General features: G+C 34.7%; 1 protein-coding gene across 1 annotated transcript in view; it reads right to left on the reverse strand.

Moving 5' to 3' along the window:
* The window catches only part of LOC145258327 (unconventional myosin-XV-like), a 597,738-nt gene that overhangs the window by 573,710 nt on the left and 1,296 nt on the right, over nt 1–22,732 (reverse strand). The window lies entirely within an intron of this gene.

Raw genomic sequence — 22,732 nt, forward strand, 5'->3', positions numbered from 1 at the left:
CTTATCCTCACCTTCACAATAGTTGTTTCACCACGTTCCAGCCAACTCATCCTCTGGGCTTCTTCAGATGATTAACCGCAACAGGATAAGACCGCTGGGTCTTGTAAAAGTCATTACTGCTTTCAATAGGAGTTGATGTTTCACTACGTTTTATCCAGCTAATCTTTTAGCCAGCTTCGGGGCCCATGTTGTGGAGTCTCTACAGTTCCAGATGAGCATCATCTGAAGATAGTCGTTTCAATCCTACCCAAGGCAGGCAAGAGTATCAATAAAAGTGCTCATGAGAAAAAAGTCTGGAAACTTATTGAAGACACCTCGTATAGCGTATTAGCCTTTAGTGGTCGCAAAGGTCATCTCATTTTTTTTTTTATACTAATGAGTCATTACTTATCAGGGCCTAAAACCATTCAAGCATAACCGTTAATGCGATTGTCAGTTGGATGATGAAAAACACCATGAGAGGATTAAAAAGGATGAACGGACTCAATCTGACAAGAGTATAATTCAAAAACTATTTATGGACTCAAGATGAAAATATTGTAGTCTGCAGTGAAGCAGTCTGATGGTAACGTGTTCCGCAGGTGTAAAGTTCTTGGAAATTTTGTTTGGTTTTTAGGTATACACACGAAGAAACTGAAGTTCTTTGCAGTGGAGGTAGAAAGAGTTCTTGCTGTGAATGTCTTACGGGGAGGGACAGAGATTGGAGTTTTCTTTTATAGTAAATCAGTTGCCAGAAAGAGAGCAATCTGAGGAAATAAAATAAAGAGGGGGCAAAGAAAGAAAGAGGGAGTGGTCAGAAAAAGAATATTGATTTAAAGGAAAATGTTAGATACACCTTTTTATCTATTTTATTTTGCTGTCCATGCTCCCGGACAACGTCAAGTAGCCCCGCTAATAATAGTTAAAGTATATTTTTTGCTGTCACCTTATCACAAGTCGTCCCAACAACAAGTAGGGCTGAGCATAGAGATATATTACTGTAATGAGTGCGAGGGTAGTTGTTAAGTAAAAATGCGCCCGGGGGGGGGGGGCCTTTTATCTAATTTTTACTTATTCATTAGCGGCGCTGGGGGCACATTTACATAGAAAGGACAGTTAACATACATGTGTCCTAGCAGGGAGACTCGACGTTGCCCAGGATTAAATGATTTATAAATTTATTTTTACGTAAGGACTTGAATTAAAGTTTAAAATGCAAAAGTCAAGTATCATGCTTCAATAGTGCTCTAAGCAGAAACATTAATTTCGAACATGCCTCTGTTATATCAAAGAATCTACCGTTGATTTTATATGCCTGTCCTTACTGCTTGTGTGGTTATAATATTGAATTTAAGATTAAGACGAAAAAGTTAAGTATCATTGTGAAATTGTGCTTTAAACAGAAACATTGATTTCAAACGCACCCGTCATATCCAAGAGCCTACTGTTGATTTTTTATGTTGGGCCTTTCTGCTTGTGCGGTAATAAAACTTCTCAAATGCACGTATGATGTTAGGTTGTGTAAGGTGTTAACTTCGGTCAAAATTGCATGTTCCTGCTTTAATTGGATTATTTTGATTATCGATACTTATCGCAGACATTCCGATACAAAACCTATCTAAGAAAACTGCCAGACACAAAGTACCTTCGTATGAAATTTCATAAAAAATCGACACATCGTTTTTGAGTCCATAGGGAACGACACACACGGACAAAATTCCTTTTATACAATATTAGAAATAGATATATGTTAGCAGGTGGGAGGGCCCTATTCTGCCGGTCGTAAAATAGACTTGAATATATTTTAATTCATGCAGATTTCGTATTTATTATTGCAGAGTCAATTCTCTATTGAATATTATATATATGTATCTATATTTTTTTTTTACATAGGCATCACCACTTATCAAGGCCAAGAGGCCACTCGAGGATAAGGGTTAAAGAATGTACAGTAGAAATTGGACAATATAGTAATCATTAGTAATGGAAATTCGGTAAATTTGTTAACTTATATGGAACGGCTCATCAAGAACTTGTTTACATTAGACTTGAAGACAACCATATTGTAGTCAGCTGGAAAGCAGGAAAACGGAAGACAATTCCACGGCGTGCAGTTCTAAGAAAGTAGCTTTTTTCATGTAATCTACGTTTAGGTTTAGGCACAGATAAAGAGTGGGGGGGGGATTATTGATAGTGTTTTCAGCTAGACGAGTGTTTCTTGTGAAAGTTTGGCAAGGGGGGGGACCATAGATTGAAGCTCAGCCGAACACTTTCCATGAAAATAACGATACAGCAGAGACAAACTCGCAACATCTCATCTATGAGATAGAGATTGCAGGGAAGAGAAAAGGATATCTCTTACAAGACTACGAAGTCTATTTTGAACTCTATCAAGGCAGGATAAGTCCTTTCTAGCAGCTCCTGCCCAGATATGGCAACAGTATTCCATCCTTGGACATACCTGGCTCTTATATAGATAGAGAATTGCATCAGAAGTGAGATATTTACTGGATCGATAGAAGGATCCCACCATTTTTCCAGCGGCCGTGACAACAGATTTGATGTACCTGTTCCATTTAAGATCAGGAGTAAAGGTCAAGCCCAGAAGCTTGTCAAAACTTGAGGCCTTCTCAAGACGAGAGCCATTCATTTCTACTGATGCCAGATGGGGGATCAGAACGTTGATGATGTAAAGAGAGAAGCTTGGTTTTAGAGTACCGATTTCAATAGTTCAAAAAAAATTTTTTTAAATAAAAATTAAAAAAAATGACTTGGGTGCCATCAGCTAGAATCGAAACCAAAACATTTAGTGCTTCATCCGCATTCCCTACCGTTTGAGCTAACCCGGCAGAGATAAAAAGTTAAAATTAACTCATTTTTAGCTATGATTCGTTTTACGCATGCGCAAACGAATACAAATCTGTTGACAAGTTGAAATGAACATTTTGCATTTAAACTCATTGACTTCTGTACATCCTACTACTCCATCCAAACAAAGGTTTTACTTGTTATAGACCAACCCTGGTGTACGATTTCCTGTTAATTTCAGTGTTATATGACCAGTAATTTAAGATCTACTGTTTTACTTATATAATACAAGCAGGGTGACCCGACATTCCCCGGGATTGACGGATGATCAACGAATTTTCATATGTTTATATTTTTATTATTATCGAAATCGATGAAATAGCCCATTTTTTTTTTCAATCAAATCGATTGATTGCCTGCTCTAATTGGGGATGTATTGCGATGTACCCGGAGGAAGTTTCACATATCTTTGGCAGTGACTAAGTTCACAATATACTGTAGTCTACATTGCACTGTAGAGAACCTATTAATTTTATAAAATGCTTGAATTAAAGTTTAAAATGCAAAAGTCAAGTATCATGCTTCAATTGTGCTCTAAACAGAAACAAATTTCAAACACGCCTCTGTCATATCAAAGAACCTAATGTTGATTTTATATGTCTGGCATTACTGCTTGTGCGGTGATAATGATTTGAATTTAAGTTTAAAATGAAAAAGTTAAGTGTCATGGAGAAACTGTGCTTTAAACAGACATTAATTTCGAACACGCCCCTGTCATATCCAAGAAGCTACTGTTGATTTTATGTTGGGCCTTTCGGCTTGTGTAATAATAAAACTTCTCAAATACACTTGTGATGTTAGGCTGTGTAAGGTGTTAACTTTAGTAAAACTCGTCTGTTTCTTCTTTTATTGGATTATTTTGATTATTGATACTTTCTGAAGACATTCTGACACAAACCCTATCTAAGAGCATTGCCAGGCATATAAACCACCTTCGTGTGAATTTTTTTTTTTTTTCTTACAAGGTGTCACCACTAATCACAGCCCGGGGGCCATTCAAGGATAAGGATTAACAAGTGTACATTAGTCAATCTGACAATATCGTAGTAATCATTAATAGTGGAAATTTGATAAATTGGATTACTTAAGGGAATAAAAAGAGGAAGTAGAACAAAGAAATACGAAACGAAGCTGGGGTGGGGTCGTTGGCCAAGGTGTAGTAGTTATTAAAATGACAACGTGTGGTATTAGGTTGGTGCAAAAAAAATTGGGGTTTGTTTTACCGTACACAGATTCGAAAAAGTTGTCACAAAACAAATAGAACAAATAAATGCTATCAAAGGCAAGATAAGTTACTTTTCTACCTAACTGGATATGTTTTTAGTGTTTTTATTTGATCTAACATGTTTATTCGGCTCGAAAGACATACAGTGTTTACCGATGTATTGGAAAATGCAAAATGGCGACCGACTCTCTCTCGGAGACAGTAAGTTTGGGAAAAGGAATTATAAATAAAAAAAAAACAGTCAAAACACTGTTTAAAACCCGCCGAATAAATGTCAGCCTATGTCACGGTAACTTTTATATATTGAGCGAGTTTCTAACAGTACTTTGTTTTTTTTGTTTTTTTTTAATTTTTTTTTTTATAACTTATTTTCCCAAACTTACCGCCTCAAAGAGAGAGTCGGCTGCCAGTTTAAATTTTTCAGACATTTTCACTCATTACAACATTAGAATTTATAATTAAAAAAAAAATTAAAATAAAAAAAATAAAAATTTAAAAAAATTAAAAAAATGGATTCCTGTCAGCATTCGAACGTTCAAACCCGTTCAAACCCGTTCAGTTCTCCTGTTCTCCCGTTCTAGACTCCCACGTTCAAACCCGTTCAGTTCTCCTGTTCTCCCGAACTAGACTCCCACCACCTTGACTTCCGGCCTTATATTACCCATTTTGGTGTGTGACCTCATTAATATGTAAATCACATCCCCCCCCCACCGATCCTTAAAGATCACCTCATGAACTTAAAACCTTGCTAGTCTCTACTAGCCCACACTACTCGGCTAGACACAGTTAGCCCTCACTTTAAAGTAACGAGTCCTTTATACGATACAACTGAATCGCATTTCCAATTCTTCATTTAAAACGAGGATATTTTCAGAAAAAAAAAAAAAAAAAATGAATTTTATTTGAAAAACTCGATACTAGTGCACTTATTGATCCGTGCTTAAATAATAGGCACCGCCAAAATGGCCGAAAAATCAAGTTGTTGATTTTTAAAACGAAATTACATTTATTAAAATCCATTATTTCTGAGTAACTTTTTTTTCCAGAAAGATAAAACCCTGAATTTTATCATATAGAAAGCAGAATAATGTAAAACATTTTCTACTATTTTTAATTAAATTTGAAATGTTAAATTTTCCCTAAAAGTTAACAATTGGGGTTTTTTGTTTTGCACAAAAAATGTATATAAATAGTTAAAAAAAAAAAAAAAAAAGAAAAAAAAAGGGTTTTGAAAGAATTAATTTGTTTATTTCTTGTCTAACTAAGATTTAGGGTGATTTTCTACGAGAATATGCAAAAATATTATAATATAAGTACCTGGATTTCAAATACTTCCACTTATTCATATAGACAACCAGTTACTTCGAGTCGAGGATTACTCTGTTTACATTTGTACTTGATAAAAAGCAAACTACGGAAGACCAAAAAAGAAAAGAATTTTCAGTGACGAAAATTTCAATGTATTATTAACGCTGAGGCTGGCCAGTACCAGATGGGTGACCAATTGTATGAGTTTGGTTTTTAATGTGTATGGGGGCTAGGCTCTCCAAAATGGGGAGGGGGGGGCAATTTAAAGCAGAATAAAAAAAAAAATATTTCAGCGCTTTTGGTCCATCGTAGTCGAAAGGCGGCAAACGTTTCCAAACTGGATCGAAAAAAAAAATGATATTTTTAACACAAAGGGCACAATATTTATCAAATTATTTTTGTATCGATTCTTCAAAGCATGCCCTGTTTAATAATGGTCATGCATTATTCGGCTCGCTAAAAAGAACTTGTTAATTTATTTATCAAAGATTTTGAAATGGCTTTTTTCGTATAAATATTTAAAAAAATTTTTTTTGTTTTGCTTAACTTAAATTATTTTATTTAACATATTCACTGAATTTCACACTTCAAAACTCAAAAGCGGGATAATTAAACACAATCGAAGTTCTGATATTCAGACATCAAAATAAGGTATGCAAACAATTGTTTTTTAATCTATAATCCCGTCCCTTACAACAACACAATGTTTTGTTCAGTTTCAGATGATTATTTTAAGCATATTTGGAACCCCTTCAAAACAAGGGGAGGGGGGTTGTAAACAACAACAAAATATATATATATTGTTTATGAAAAATAAGTACACTGTTATAAAGTTCATTCTTCTCTTAATAATCGCTGAAAATTTCGTATTGATTGGATAATTACCTGCTTTTTAGTAGATTTTTAAAAAGATGGTCTGTCAAAAAGTACTTGCCTGCTCCCCCAGTTTTGGCGGTGCCTAAATAACAAAGTTATATAGAAAGCCATTCTTAACATGGAGAGGGGGAGAATGTTTTGTACCTATTCTGTACTTTAACCTTACAATTTAATAAAAACAGATATCATAAAAATGTAATTAAACTTGAAAGTACTATTTAAAAATTGCGCGGATCAATAAGTGCATTAGTACCAAAAATTCATTTTAAAGCGACGACTTTTTCTAGGAAATCCAACCGAATCCCATTTTAACTTTTTCGGTCAAAGGCGACTTCTTTCCAACCGAATCGAACTTTAACTTTATTTATTTATTGCGGACTATTATTCTTTTTTTCATAGTTGTTTCACAACGTTTCGGCTAACTATCTCTCTGGCCTTCGTCAGGTGGTAACCGCGACGGGATAGGCACTCTGAATCTCCTAACTGCATCCTCAGCAATTACTGCCTTCCATAGTTGTTGTTGTCTCCATAGTTGTCTCACCACGTTTAGGCCAAGTAAGCCTCTGGCCGGATTTGGGTAGGATTGAAACTGCTATCTTCAGACAATGCGCACCTGGAACTGTAGAGACTCAACGTCTATCCACTGTGCCACGCGCCCCGAAGGGCAATCAAGGTTGGATTTTTTGGTCTTATAAATCCACGTTTATTAATTCTCTGATCTTCCATAGTTGGGTCCGTACCGAATGGTATATATATTTAATTGGAATTCATTGAAAACGTGGTGAAACGACAACAACTAGGGTTGGTTGTTTTGTTTTACGGCACATCAACCCTTTTCAGGTTATTTAATGCCGAATCCAAAGATTTAAGAAAAAAATTTTAACAGAATATATTTGTTGTTTTCAAGTCGGTTTCTATTTAACCCATAGTTGGGACCCTAACAGGTACTACCACTCCAGGTCAGAGTGGACCTGGGAGCAGTGGCAATTAAAGGGTAGCTCCACACTCCCCAAAGCCTGCAAGCTGGGGCCTCACCACTGGATATAGTTTAAGGTTATATCCAGGACTAACAACTATGGAAGGCAGTAATTGCTGAGAAAGCAGTTAGGAGATTCGGAGTTCCTATCTCGTCGCGGTTACCACCTGACGAAGGCCAGAAGAATAGTTGGCCGAAACGTCGTGAAACAACAACTGAGATGAGGATAATAGTCAGCAATAAATAAAAACTCATCTCAATAATGAATTCCAATATATTTAACTTTATTTAAAAGCGACAACTTTCTTTTCAAATACAACAGAAATTCATTTTAAATTCCTCATTTAAAATCGACGAATTTTTACGTACAAGTCAACCGAATCGTATTTTAAATAACATTAACTATCTTCATTTTAAAAGAAAAGCGACAACTCTTAAAAAAAAAAAAATCCGACTCGAATTGTACTTTACTGTTCTCAAAACCCTGACGCCTCCACTTCTCCAAAAATCCGACTCGAATCGTACTTTCATAAAATAACTACCAGTTAAGTGTTTGAATAAATATGCACGTGTTTTTAATCATCCGTACCATGACGAACTTTCGTGTTGACTTTCGAATGCGCTTCCAACATTCAACCGAACCGTATTCCAACAGGTTCGTTTCACGATGACAATTTAAACAAAATCCAACGACCCACCCCCACCCCGAGAATACCAACAAAACGAAAAAAGACAAAAAGGCCCGACTCACTTCATCTCCCCCAGACACAATGGTTGCATTTGCTTCCGCTCGCACAAATCGTCCGACACGGTTTCATCGTCGACCTATCTTAACCTCTCTGACCACAACTCGTTTAATTTCCCCTTTCTCAACGTTTTCAAGTTTCGATGTGACTCGTGTAATTTTCTTTCTCAACGAGACTTAAATTTCGTCTCGGTCGCAGCGACTTTATTTTTCAGGATGAAATAGCTTTTAATTAAATAAATTTAAAAAATAAAATGGATTTTTATCAGCATTCGACCGCTCAGTCCGATTATCCCGAACTAGATTCCAGCCATCTTAACTTCCGGTCTTATATCTCATTTTTAGTGTGTAACTTCATTGGTGCACAGTAATTTGCATATCAAACTACAGGTTTCATAATATGTCTACGTATGCACCTTTGGAACGTTCAGCAAACACAACCAAAATGCACATTAATAAATTTATAAACGATTTATTGAAAAAATAAAAAATTAAAAAAATAAAAATAAATAAATAATCTCGTCAAATTAGATAGTTTTATCTCCTCTGGTACCCCTTCTTCATAGTTGAAATTGTCAAGATGGTTGCACATCATCGCGATCGATGGGTCTCACTAAAATTTGATTTAAAAAAAAAAAAAAAAAAAAACGGGCACGTATATTATAGAGATTTTTCATTATCTTCGTTTTTTAATATCTTTGCTAAGCTGCATAAGCACCAAGAATTTAATATCCAATATTTTGGTGCATCTCCATCGAATAATAATCTGCTCGAGCGGTTTCCATTATTTCTTCCGATCCCATAACCTGTTGCGAGTTTCATTGTCAATGAAAAAGATTAGGAATGAACAGAAACTCAAAGGACACGTGTGGACAGATAGAGTGAAGAACATTTTATTGGTATTTATTCGAAAGCAAAATGTGACTAGGTCGTTTTAAATGTGGGAAACAAAACAACTCCCAAAAAAGGGGCATTCTGGAAGTAGGCAAAAATAAAAATTGCCTTAGTATAGAAGGATTTCCCCCTTTCATTGACTAAAGACAAATTAACATTTTATTCTGTACTAGCGGGGGTACCCGGCGTTGCCCGAGTGTTTGTTTCCGGGACGGGGGGGAGTTTTAAAAAATGTTATGGTAGGTAAGTAGGAAGGATCAAACCCGGAGTCATGAGTAAAAGTAGGAAAATAAAGTGTGAAAAAAAAAATAAATAAATAAAACATCTGCAACGTTAATAGTTCGGCCACCAAGAAAAGTCCATTCCAGTTGTTTAGGAAAAAAAAAAAACGACTACGGTATGTCGGCGTGAACGTGAAAATATAATGTGAATTGTCCAGCACGCTAACCACTACGCCACAGAGCACTGCAGCTTAGTTTAGTGATTTTAAATAACTTCACATGAAAGAACTACGAAGCCAAACCGGTGTTCTCTTCTCAACTGTTCCTTGTGAACGATCCCCAAACGGTGTTAAGTGGTGGCAGGGGGGAGGAGGAATTTATTAGAGAGAAAATATTTTACCACTTCCATTGATCTTAACCGATTTTGGCCGTGACTTCTCAGCAGAAAAAGTATAGAAATCTAAGATTATCGAGGAATTTGAGAAATAATAAGCCTATAACACACCTCAGATATTGTTCTGCCGTTTGTGCATATTATATTTGCATGAAATATCTTGATTTTTAATCCTATTAATGTCAAAATCAGACGGAGAAAAAATGAGTTCATTTTATTTATATAGAGAAGAAGAGATAGAAGATGAAGAGAAGAGAAGAAGAGATAAATGTAAAATAAATGTTTAATAATTTTTTCGTTTGTTTTATTCCGTTCAAAAATGTAAAATAAATTAAAAGGGCAGGTCACTCTCGAAGAAAAGAAAATGGACCAATCAGATTAAAGAATCACTTTATGAAGAAGGAGGGGCCGACATTTTTATTTTTCAATTTATATGATGGCGATAAGGCAAACAAAATGACCGGCTTCGATATTTTATTCTACGCATACAATGGTTAATTAAAAAAAAAAAAAAAAAAAAAAAATACTATTTAGCGCAAAATAATTCGTTTGACAATAGAGCCCATCCTCAAATTATTCTCTAGAATTTGTAACGCTAAACTTGGATTCCACCATAAAAGTTTATATTTCCACTGTGAACGGTGAGTTAGACTTATGTAAAAATAAATAAATAAAATACCAAAAAGGTATACCAAATTGACGTTTTCGTATTAAAGATAGGGGGGGCGCTTTAACTGGAGTTATCTCCCTTTGGCTTGTTCAACAAATTTCGTAATGGCTGACTTCAATGTGCTCTCATAAAAACGTGTTTTTCTGTTATAAAATAAAAACTATTCGATCAAATTAAATGAATTTTTTTTTCGGAGAACTTCAATCCAAAACAGATACGTACAATATAACCTTCTTTTTTTCGATATTTTCATTTTTTAATGTCTTTATTAAAAACTTTACAAGTACTTTTTTTTTTAATGTCTTCACTAAACTGTATAAGCGCCAAAAAATAATTTTTATAATTTTTTGTCTGGTAAATAATTTACGCCGCAAAAGTACACATTTACCACAACCCGATGAAAAAAAGATGAAAAAAAAGCCGAAAAAAAAAAATGCAAGGGGGGAGTGGTATCACTTCCATACACCTCTGAATCAAGACGGAAAATTACTGTCTTTACTTGTCTTCCCGGCATTACAATGGTTCTACCATTTAGAGAGCCGTGGTCGCCGACGCTGTTAAAACCGCAGGGGGCAGGGCCACTGCATGCAAGCACTACATGTTTATGGAAAGGAAATTTTATTTTAATCTAATAAATGTTCAGATAATTAATATTTTGCGTTGTTGCATTACTTTTATGTTTTTTTTTGTTTTTTTTGTAGTTCTACACTTTATCGCCGAAACTGGAGACGCCATTTTATTTCGCGCACCTGCAGTTTCAATGCAAGGGAGAAACCATTATTTTAAACTATGGTCGAAGCATGAAATAAATAACAAAAAAAAAAAAAAAAAAAAAATGAAGTTGGCGAACGATTGCTTCCGGAAAGAATAAATTAACCTAAAATTAACATTTATTACTTTATTTAATGTTTAGAATTATTTGTTAAAAAATTTTTTAAGAAAATCCAATGTTTTTATTATTATTATTATTATTATTATTACATTTTCACCCCAAACAAGGCATGTTGCCACTTTTATGTAGGGAGCTACTATCAGGGACATAAGCTACAGGGATACTATGTAGGGAGTTGGGCAGCAAGATGTCGGTTCACGTTACACTTGAACATCAGCATGTCTGTACAGTTGGGGAAGCAGGGACCCGGAAGGGAATTCCAAAGTCTAGGTGTTCTGGGGGAAGAAACTACTGGAGTAGAAGGCTCTTTTACATCTAGGGATCTCAACTGTGAAGGGGTGGGATTTAGCTGCTTGTCGGGAGTATTTACGTCGAGGGAGTACAAGTGCTTGCAGTTCGTCAGAGCAAATTACAAAATTGTTTTATTAAAATTATATTTTCTTACGCAAACTTTTCAATAAATGTTTTTACAATTTAAATTTTTATACAATAAATGTTTTGGTTTTCAAATGGCGATCGCCCAGTTTAAACAATTATGGATATCATTTCATTTTCTGTTTAAAAAAAAAAAAATGTTTCATGAAAAAACTTTCCCGTTTTCATTAATTAAATCGAAACATTTTCAATTATACAATTATGAATATATATTCTCTTTCACTTTATTTATTTATTTTTTTTTTTTCATAGTTCTTTCCGGAAATTTAATTTTTTTGTTACTTATTTCTAATTTCGGCCGTGGTTTAAAATACTGACTTCCCCCTTGGATTTGGACATCAGGTGCATGAAATAAAATGGCGTCTTCAATTTCGGCGATAAAGTGTAGAAACACTATTTTTTTTCTTTTTTTTTTTTTAAGTAAAAGTTTTCTGAAACTTGACAGTTTTGGACAGGGTCTTTTGGAATTGTCACCCTCTGTTCCAAAAGGAGTTTAAAAAAAAAAAAAAAAAAAAAAAAAAAAATCACAAAAAATAAAAATTGTTCAAAATCACCAAAATGCGCAAAATTCATTTTGAGTTTATATACGACTATTTAATTATTCAACGGTGCGTATTCTTAAAGATGACCTAGGTTTTTTTTTTTTTTTTTTTTTTTTCCAAGAAATTCTTGGCATGTTTGTCGGTATGAATGACAACAAAAAAGTATTATTTGAAAGCTGAGCCGATAAATAATTCGTATTTAAGGCGTGTAACAAAGTGCAATGTTTTGAATACCTGACACCTATTTCAGTGATAAAAAAAAATGTTTCTCTCCACACGCAAAACAAAAATAACTTCCTTAAAACAGTACTTGTTTAGGGTAAAATCCCTTCAAAACGTATTGAGTATTTTTATATGAGAAAATAAAACTGTATGCATTACAAATGTTTCTTTTCTGTTTCTTACGTTATACATTATGAGGCATTTCGTCTTAGAAGTTTTACTGTATCTACTGAACGTCAGCCATATTTCATATTCTTCATTAGTTATTTACACGAGGCCTACACATTTTAAACATGATTTTCTCTAGTTCAGATGGGTACCCGGTACAGTAAAACTTGTAACTCGAAATGCCCCCTTATGTACTAATGTATAATATAAACAGAAAAGAAACATTTGTATTTTTATTTTCTCATGTAACCTCAATACGTTTTGAAGGGATTTTACCCTAAACAATTACCGTTTTAAAGGAAGTTATTTTTGTTTTGCTTGTGGAGAGAAATAAACATTTTTTTCATCACTGAAATAGGTATCAGGTATTCAAAACATTGCACTTTGTTACACGCCTTAAATACGAATTATTTATCGGCCCTCAGCTTTCCAAAAAAAAAAAAAAAAAAAACACTTTGTTGTCATTCATACGGACAAACATGCCAAGAATTCCTTGAAAAAAAAAAAAAAAATCGTAGGTCGTCTTTGTCGGAAATTTATCTTGCTTCCAAATAAATCCGACGTTAAAGTTACTAACCTAAAAAAAAAAATAACAGCATGGAATAAAAGGAGGGGGTAAAGAATAAAATATAAAGGTTTTGTTTTGAAACGAAGAGATTTTATTCACAATAAAATTAGTTGCAAAATTTTCCCTTTGCGGGCATTAAATTTAAAAAAAAAAACGCCAAGGTAACATATAATGAAAAAAAAATAACAGTTCTCATAATGAAGATGTCGTATCCATGAACGAATACAATAATAAGATTCAAAATAGTATCTCCTAATCACACTCATATGTAGTAAATTTTAGGAGCGTGCTCACAAATTGAAAGCCAGTCAGGCACGTGCCTTTTTCTTTTTTTTTCGTTTAAAGCCCCTTTAGAATTTTCTCCCCCTCCATGTGCGAGCAAAAAAAAAAAAAAACGTGGCCACGCAGATGGATTTCAGAAGCATGCCTCGTCGCATGTCCGGGGTATTCTTGCCGGGTTTTCTTCTTTGAAGGAGGTGCCAAAATTCCTTGTCACGTAAAATAAGGTCATTTTTTAAAATAATTACACTCCTTCAAAAATATGTGCAAAACCGTAGCCACATAGATATTTTTCAGAAACATGCTTCGTCGCATGCCCGGGGTATTCTTGCCGGGTTTTCTTCTTTGAAGGAGGCTTGTCAAAATTCCATTTTCAGCGCTGGGCAATGAAACGAACGTCCAATATCCTCGTTGCCGGAATTTCAAAAGAGGGTGAATCTCACGCTGGGCTCGTGACCTCATCACGGAGCTAGCATTTCCCTTTTCTCCAAATTAAAGGGAGTTTCGTCCAAACCCAAAATGTACGAAACTAAGAATAAAAAAAAGATACAAAATACAAAAACTCAAATACAAGAACCAGATAAATAAATGTAAATGGGGGGGTGCACCATTATTGGTACAAAAAAAAATTCCAACATCTTTAAGAATACGTACCGTTGAATAATTAAATAGTTGTATATAAACTCAAAATGACTTTTGCTCATTTTGGTGATTTTGAACAATTTTTTTTATTTGTCATTTTTTGAAAAACTTTTCAGAACACTAACAGAGGGAAACAATTCCAAAAGACCCTATCAGAAACTGTCCACGTTTCGGAAAACTTTCACTTAAGAAAAAAACATACATAAAAGTAATGCAACAACGCAAAATATTAATTATCTGAACATTTATTGGATTAAAATAAAATTAAGAAATTTCCTTTCCACAGACATGTAGTGCTTGCATGCAGTGGCCCTGCGGTTTTAACAGCATCAGTGACCAAATGGTAGAGCCATGGTAATGCCGGTAGTTCCCGTTGCTTTCCATCTTGATTCAGAGGTGTATGGAAGCGGTACCCCAACTAATTTTTTTATTTTAGTCTTTTTCATCGGATTATGGTAAATGTGTAGTTTAGCGGCATAAATATTTGACAAAAAAAATAAGTTATTTATTATTATATAAAACACAGACCCTAAGGCCGAAATAAAACCAGACAAAAAAAAAAAAAAAAAAAAATTTTATTATTTTTTTTCATCATTTTTATTAGACTAGATGTATGGCATTCGAGGCCGCCATATTGCTTTTAAAATTTGGCCCTTTTAAGTTTTGACAGATTAGCCTTAAAAGGCCAAATCCGGCACTTTCTTACGCTTTTTCGTAGAACCGCTTTTTTTTTGTCTGCAAAAAAAAAAAAAAAAAAAAAAAAAAATTTTCCGGTTTTATTTTTGCCTTTGGGTCTAATGTGTTTTTTATAAAAATATTTTTTTATAATTTTTCTGTCCGTCAAATAATTTACGCCGCTAAAATACACTTTTACCCATATTATTATTGAGTCTAATCTACCAGATAAAAAAAAAAAAAAAAAAAAAAAATCAATATTTAACATTTCAAAGGGTGCTCCGTTTCTAATACAACATTCTGGTCCCCCATGTAAACATCGACTTTTTTTTACGCTACGTTGTGTGAATTTAACCCTTTTTAGCCTTGTTTGTGTGCAAACGGTTTTTAAACAGGCTAAATTAGCGAAATTTAGCTGAAAATGTCGATACTTCCAAAATGAGGGATCGATTGTTGTATGGTACTTCTACACTATTGGGGCGAGATTTTGTAGTCGATAAATGTATTTTTCAGATAAAAAGAAAAAACAATGGTTTCAAATAATTTTTTTTTTTGTCAATTCTAATTAAAATGGTAGCTTCCAAATTAGGCAGTCAATATTACTGAAATCTATCTATATATCTATAAAAGTGAACGTGTCTGTGTGTCTGTACATTTCCCTACGCAATAACTCAATTTTTAGTCTACAAACTCGAAATTTGATATACAGGGTACTGAGATTTGGGAAAATCGATGTGATCGGTTTTCAGCCAGAAATTTGGTTGTTAAGGGATCAAAGTTCAACGATTCGACCTTTGAGAACTCTACCAAACTCCTCCGACAATTTGGGGTCTAAACACTTGAAATTTTAGATAGAGGTTCCTTTGACATGGATCTAACTTAATAAGATGATTTGAGCCCAAAACAATAAATGTTAAGGGGTCAAAGTTTAAAAAAATTTATGTTTTTTTTTTTTGCTCAGCATACAACTCTAAACACCCGGGCAACGCCGGGCCGAAATGCTAGTATATCCATAAAAGTGAACGTGTGTGTGTGTGTGTGTGTGTGTGTGTGTGTGTGTGTGTGTGTGTGTGTACACATTTCCCTACGCAATAACTTTGTCAATTTTAAGTCTACAGACTCGAAATTTGATATACAGGGTACTAAGATTTAGGAAAATCTTTTGGATCGGGTTTCGGGCAGAAATTTGGCTGCTAAGGGGGGGTCAAAGTTCAACGATTCGACCTTTGAGATCTCTACCAAACTCCTCCGACAATTTTGGGGCTACACACTTGAAATTTTAGATATAGGTTCCTTGGACATGGATCTAACTTAAGTTGATTTGAGCCCAAAACAATAAATGTTAAGGGGTCATAATAGGTCAAAGTTTAAAAAAATTGACCGCTTTTTTTTTTTTTCCTAAATATACACCTCATAACACTCGGGCATCGCCGGGCTGAAATGCTAGTCTAGATATCTATAAAAGTGAACGCATCTGTGTGTCTGTCTGTGTGGCTGTGTGTACATTTTTTAGTCTACAGACTCGAAATTTGATATACAGGGTACTGGGATTTGGGAAAATCTTTAATCGGTTTTCGGACAGAAATTTGGTTGTTAAGGGGTCAAAGTTCAACGATTCGACCTTTGAGAACTCTACCAAACTCCTCCGACAATTTTTTTTTTTTTTTTTTTTTTTTTTTTTATTACATTTTCACCCCAAACAAGGCAAATTGCCACTTTGGTGTAGGGGGCTACTATCAGGGGCAACAACTACTGGGGTACTATGTAGGGATTTGGGCAGCAAGGTGTCGGTTCACGTTACACTTGAACTTCTGCACGTCAGTACTGTTGGGGAAGCAGGGACCTGGAATGGAATTCCAGAGTCTTGCGGTTCTGGGGAAGAAACTATTGGAGTAAAAAGATCTTTTACATCTAGGGACCTCTACAGTGTGGGGGTGGGATCTAGTAGCCTGTCGGGTTTGTCGAGGGTGCTCGCGTCGTGGGGGCACAAGTGATTGCAGTTCATCAGAGCATTCACCACTAAAATACTTGTAGAACAGGCAGAGGGATGCAACATTTCGTCGATGGGACAGAGGCTGAAGCTTAGATGCCAGTTCAGGGCCTATCAGATTTGCGACTCTCTTTTGAACCTTGTCAAGGAGCGAGAGACTAGTAGCAGATGCACCAGCCCAGATGTGGCAGCAATACTCCATACATGGGCGAATGGTGGCCTTATAGAGGTACAGAATACTTTCGGGTGTTAGTAGTTTTCTAGCACGGTAGAGAGAGCCTACCTTTCTTGCAGCGGCCCTGGCAATGCCTTCAATGTAATTGTTCCAACTCATGTTTCCTGTGAACGTTAGGCCAAGGAGTTTGAAAGATGGACTCTCAGATAAAGAGTCGTTGGCCATTGCTATTGGTGGTAGAGAGGGTTTCTTGTAATTATTGAATGAAACTAGTTTAGTCTTGGCAGCATTGAACGCGACCAACCACTTTTGTCCCCATTCCACTACAGATTGGAGGTCTTCCTCTAGTGTTTCTGCCATTTCTTTAGAAATGTGTTCATTCGTCTTCCTGTCGTGTCTGCCATAGAGTGTAGTGTCATCAGCATATATACCCATCTCAGAGGCAATGTTGTCGGGGAGGTCATTTATGAATATCAGGAACAATAGAGGTCCAAGGATAGAACCCTGGGGCACTCCCGCATTTATATCATATTGTTTAGATGTGCGACCGTCGAGGACTACCTGGATTTTTCTCTTATCTAAGAAGGATTTAATTATGTTAAGTATTCTACCAGTGATACCGTATGATCTGATTTTACTGAGGAGACCCTCATGCCATACCCTGTCAAAAGCCTTAGATATATCTAGAGCTACCGCTCTGCCTTCCCCCGCTTTGTCCAGTGATTGGTATATACGTTCAGAGATCACGGTGAGGATGTCTGCTGTGGAACGGGCTTGTCTAAATCCATATTGTTTGTCAGTCAGTAGTTTAGCATCTGTAAGATGATGGACTAAAGCATGGTTAATTATGGTCTCAAATATTTTGGCAAAAAGTGGGAGGAGGCTAATGGGGCGATAATTTGATGGGTCTGTCCTTTCGCCAGAATTCTTGAATACTGGTACAACAGAAGCAGTTTTCCAACAGCCCGGAAAGCAAGCTTCATTAAGACATTTGTTGTAGAGTTTGGAGAGAACTGGAGCTACTTCGGCTGAGCACTTTTTTAATAGCACAGCTGGGATAAGATCGGGTCCACATGCTTTTGAGGTGTCAAGGTTTTTTATGATAGCATGCACCTGAGCAGGGGTGGTTTTCAGATCGTCTAGTGTGGCGTCTGTCCGCATAGGAAAGTCAGGTAGGGGGTGGTTGGAAGGGTCCAGTGTGGAGTTTGAGGCAAACCGACTGGCAAGCATGTTAGCCTTGTCGGTTGCTGAGGAGACAACCTCGTGATTGTTGGTTAGTGGGGGAATTGTTGATTGCCCATTATTTACTACACTGTTGTAGATTTTCCAGAAGTCTCGAGTTCCTAGTTTTTGTGCTTCGATGCGCTTTTTAGTGGTTTCCGTAAATTCTCTCTTAGCTGTCGCTATTTCTTTCTTAACGTTATTTCTAGCTTCTATATACTTCAGTCTGTTTGAACTGGACTTATGTCGGTTAAACCTACGGTATGCATGCTGCTTTTGAGTAATGGCAGTTGCACAAGTCGACGTAAACCATTGGGGAGAGTGGGGCTTACTATAAAATTTCCGCATGGGAACATGCGCTTCGATTGCAGTTTTGAACCAGTCAGTGGTCTCGTTTGCACACTGTTCAGCAGGGAGAGAGAAAATATTTTTCCATGGAGCATCTCTAATTAGTTCCCTGATGGCTTCCCAGTCAGCCTTATTATAATATCTCGTTGTTTTGAGCACTGGCTCTTCAGTTTTGGGTCTAGAGTTTAGGGCGATTTCAACCATTATCACTGCATGATCAGCGTTCCCGAGTGGGCTGTGGGCCTTCGCTATGCAGTCATCGGGAACTGTGGTCTACACACTTGAAATTTTAGATATAGGTTCCTTGGACATGGATCTAACTTAACTTGATTTTAGTCCAAAACAATAACTTTTAAGGGGTCAAAGTTAAAAGAAATTGACCGCTTTTTTTTTTTTTTGTTGCTCAACATACACATCTAAAACACCCGGGCAACGCTGGACTGAAATGCTAGTATTAAATAAAACTTTAATTGTGTTAGCAGGTGTGAAATTGCCGCCATCTTGTTTCAATCGAAACGGAAAATTACCTCCTATTTGAACTGTGTCTTACGATCGTTTTCAAATTCTTTTTAAATTTTATTTAATAAATAATTTCTACCTGATCCACTTTTGTAATTTTTAGATATAATCTAAAAAAAAAAAAAAAATTATATATATATATATATATATATATATATATATATATATATGAGGAATACATAGATACCATTGTTTTCATGTGAAATCCAGGTAGGGGCGGCCAAAATTCACCACAGAATTACCCCCACCCTATATGTAACACGATGTAACTTTATTATAAATTAATATTATCAGTATAACTTTTGTACCATTTAAAAGAAGGGCAAAATAAACCAGTAATAATTTTTTTACAAAATTGGCGCTTTAAAATAATGTTCCCATGTAGTAGACATTAGGAACGTGAAAACACCCGTATTTAATAAATCTAGCAAAAATCAATTAATGGTGAAATTTTCGATACTTATCCATTTTAGAATGAAATTACATATAAAATGCAGTTTTCGTAAAATATACGAGGGGAAATATTTTTTTAGTGCGTGTCCCCCGCCCCATATTTATTTTTTCGAAATTCGAACAAAATATATTTAAATCTATCGAAATTTCTATTCTGAAACATAAGAGTTCAAATAAGTAAAAAATATAAAAAAAAAAAATAAAATAAAAATAAATAAATAAGTAAATACACATATTGAACAAAAATTTACCTTGAAGTTGCAATTAAAAAATTGATATAAACTTAAATTAAATAGCGTTTTTTTTTTTTTTCAAATTAATATATACTATAATCAGTCGAATTGCCAAGAAAAAGAAACTTCGTAAACATTAATTTTTAAAAGATTAAAACGATTAAAATTCCATTATTTCAAAATGTTCCGTTACATGGAATTTTAATTGTTTAAATTTGTTTTTAAATATCAAGTTTTGATATAAACGTGACTCTTGTCAGCTATTTTATCGCCAGATTAAAACCAATTTGAAAATATTATTGCACGAATATTAAGCATTTTGTAGCCCCCCCCCCACCTCATATTTTGTTTGTCTCATTTTACCGAACAAAATATGGAACCCCGTAGGTAACCAAATGAACATTCAGTAAAACCGTATTTCATATTTAATATACAAATGTTTATAATATTAATCGTTAAACTGTAAATCTTAAAACCTAACAAAATTATAACAAAGATTAATTATTAACTGCAGTTTGAAGATAAACAGAGGTTTTAAAAAAATCATTAAGTCGCTTCTGCTTTTCCATAGTTCGTATAGTTAACACAAATCTGACGTCACGGAAACATGCGGCCCATTTTTCACAATCGTTTGGCAGACCCTAGAAATCCACTTTTACAATTTCCGAAATTTGGTCCTAATAGTGTATTAGCAACCGAGCACTCCTTTAAATGTTAAATATTGAATTTTTCGTTGTATTTTTTAAAAATTTATTTACTTATTTGATAATTCTACACTTATCGCCGAAACTGGAGACGCCATCTTATTTCGCGCACCTCTCGATAAAATCCAAGGGAGAAATCAGTATTTTAAACTATGGCCGAAGCATGAAATAAATAACAAAAATTTAAACTAGAGAACGAGTGATTTCTAATAATGTATTTTTCACTTTCTTTTTAATAAAAATTTTTTTTTTTTTAAATAAAATAAGAGAGAGAGAAATCAGTATTTTAAAATATGTCCGAAGTTAGAAATAAAAAAAATTAAACTAGATAATCTTCTGCAAAGAACTACGAAAAAAATAAAGCGAAAGAGAATATAAATGTTTCGATTTAATTAATGAAATTTGGTGCTTACTGATCCGCGCTATTTTTTGGTACTTACTGATCCGCGCTATTTTTTAAATCGTATTTCCAAGTTTAATTAAATTTTTATGTTTTTTTTTTATTCAATTGTAAGGAATAGGTACAAATCACCCTCCCCATGTTAAGAATGGCTTTTTAAATAATAACGTTATTTCAGCACGGACCAATAAGTGCACTGCACTAGTACCTTTTTTTTTTATATATTAAAAACATAAAATAAAAAAGACATTATTAAAAATCAATCGTTCTCCAGTTTAATTTTTTTTTTTTTTTTTTGTTATTTCATGCTTCGGCCATAATTTAAAATACTGATTTCTCCCTTGGATTTTATCGACAGGCGCGCGAAATAAAATGGCGTCTCCAGTTTCGGCGATAAAGTGTAGAAGTACCACTTATTTTTATTTATTTATTTATTTATTTTTATAATCTCGTAGATTAATGACTATTCGATGAGAATCCAATCTCTCCAATCTCTGGTCCCCTCTCGCCAATCTTTCACGAAAAACACCCGTCTAGCTGAATCCACTGTGAAAAATTTCCCCCACTCTATATCTGTGCCTAAATCAAAACGCGGATTCCATGAACAAAGCTTCTTTCTTAGAACTGCACGCCTGTGGAACTGTTCCGTCTGCCTGCTTCCCACCGGACTACAACTTGGAGGTCTTCAAGTCTAACGTTAATTCCTGAACCGCCCCCTTAAGTAAACACTTCAAATCTCCACACTAACGTAATGTACTTGCAATAACCCTTATCCCTGAGTGGCTTCCGGCCTTGAGAAGTGGTGATCACTGTGTAAAAAAAAAAAAAAATCCACATAAAAGATACAAATAAAAGTTACAGAGAGGGGGTACCTCTTTCATACGTGCGCCGTACCTACATTTTTAAATACATTTAAATTCGGTAATGTCCAAGATCAGTACCCAGAAACATCAAGCTACCGAAAGTGGATACGGTTGATTATGAAACGGAACGGAGTCACGACACGAAAAACATTCTAAAAATGTACTTTAGTTTTGACGCTTCTCGTCTTATCACGAAACCTACAAAAAATGACTTAAACAAAAGACACATCAAAGAATAAATATATTTTTTTTTAAATTTAGTTTTAACACTTGTTTTACGACGAAATAAAAATGAATTATATAAATTATATATATTATAAAGTCTCTTTAATATATATTGTTTTCTGTTTCGTCGTAAAACAGCGTTTAAAATTTTTTTAAATAAAATACTTGTTTTATTATTTGATAATACAAGAAGTGTTTTTTGTTTGTTTGTTTGTTTTTTCTCTTGATAACACAAGAAGTGTTAAAACTAAAGTAATTTTAACTCACCGTTTACATTGGAAGTGTCGACTTTTATAGGTTTTCGGGTACATTTACAACGAATAAACACCAACCTATGTTAAGAACGGTTTTCGGAATAGACACTCCCAACCTCCTCAGGTTAAGAAAGGCTTTCGGAATAGACACCCCTAACCTTGTGAGCATACCTAAAAACCTTTAAAAGTTGACGTCGAATGTGAACGAGGAGTTGGACGTAATGTAAAAATGTATCGAATTTAAAACGGAACGAAATTTAAATTTCCGTTCTATTTTTCAACAACCGTAAAACAGCGCAAGTGTTGCCGTAATTTTTTTAAAATAAATATATGATTTCGTTTTTTGTGTCTTGACTGTTCCGTTCCATAATCAACCGTATCCACTTCCGGTAGCTTTTTTTTCCGAGCACTGATCTCGGACATTACCTTAAATTCCTTCTGAATTATTTTTAGGCCATTTAAAGAAAACTTTAAGTTAGTAAAAATGAAAGAAACTTGAAGTTATTCAAAAGAAATGCCCCATGGCAGACAATATAAAAGGTACTTATTTAGAATTAAGGTGCTTGTGCACTTGTTAAACAGTGCTATTTTTAAATAGTATTTTCTAGTTAAACTAAAGTTTTACGATATTTTTTTATGAAATTGTTAGGTGAAACTTCAAAATAGTTATAAAACACCTATGTTAAGAATGGCTTTCTACATAACGTTTTTATTTCAGCAAGTGCACTGCATAAGTACGAGAATTAAACCTATTCTCAAAACAAAAAT

Source organism: Euprymna scolopes, chromosome 33 (genome assembly GCF_053919585.1).
Source record: "Euprymna scolopes isolate OS-2025 chromosome 33, ASM5391958v1, whole genome shotgun sequence".
Classification (NCBI taxonomy): domain Eukaryota; kingdom Metazoa; phylum Mollusca; class Cephalopoda; order Sepiida; family Sepiolidae; genus Euprymna; species Euprymna scolopes.